This window comes from Empidonax traillii, unplaced genomic scaffold, assembly GCF_003031625.1.
Source record: "Empidonax traillii isolate 1590-97213 ecotype Southwest subspecies unplaced genomic scaffold, ASM303162v1 scaffold178:size2223814, whole genome shotgun sequence".
Classification (NCBI taxonomy): domain Eukaryota; kingdom Metazoa; phylum Chordata; class Aves; order Passeriformes; family Tyrannidae; genus Empidonax; species Empidonax traillii.
The window spans coordinates 1,641,208-1,642,280 of NW_020955371.1; positions in this window are offsets into that span (position 1 = coordinate 1,641,208).

A 1,073-nucleotide genomic window follows, 5' to 3' on the forward strand; every position below is an offset into this window, starting at 1 on the left:
GCTTTGGGGTGGAAAGAGTGAGAGATTTGGGTTTGCTTTCTGACTGTGTTACAGGAGTGATGCTCTGCTACCTTACTGGAAAAAGGAACTGCCCTTTCTTCTTTATCTGGATTACTAAAGGTATTCTAATTTAACTTGCAGTGTATATGACTGCTGTATAAACCCAACAGTGAAGCTGAGAAGGTTCATTTGTGTTTATGCACATTAAAAAAATATGCATTTCTCCAACAGTTCATCTCTGGATGTGTGCAGTGGACAACAACAGACTCACTCCCTAAGTGGTGGATGTTGTTTTTATAAGGCGCTCATTTGTTTTACTGCTGTGACTTGGCACCATCATGTGGCCACTTTTGAGTTTGCTCAATTAAAGCAACAACTTACACAGAAAAACATTTGCAATTAATTAATTCAAACTTACAAATATTTCAGTCTATTTTATATGGAGATATTAAATACTTTAAATATATATGACTGCTAAATAATAAAATAATAGTCTTCCAATTGTGCTTTTTTTTCCCTGAATCTGTTTGTTTAATCAAAGTTTCCCTCATGATCTTTAAGCCAGAAGTTGTTAGATTACAAAAGACATTTTCATTGCTTTGTTTTGATCAAAACTTTATCAATAGTGTACAAAAACTAGTATTATATGATAAACAGCTATGCTCTTCCTCTGTAGAAGAGCTTTGGAAATTATTTGCAGGCTTAAACAGGTCAGTATTTTCTGGTTTACATCAGAAATCCCAAAGGATTTGGAATGTCAGTAAATCTCCCAAGCATATTGTTCATATTGTGTGATCCACGCAGGTAGATCTCAGAACTCAAGTTAATCAGGTATTCCTTTTGCAAAGCTTCAGGGTCAAAATCAGAAGTAAGATATTTGTGATGTAAATTTATATTCTGATATGTTTGCATAACATCTTTAGGTAGGTATAAGAAGGTTTTACAAAGCATTAGTGTTCAAAAGGGCCAGAGCTGGAAAACTCCTTAAATTCAGTCTGTACAGAGGCACAACTTTATGCTTGTTAAAGGATTGCTGTGATTTAGTTGAGTGGAGTAATGAGAAACAGCCATGC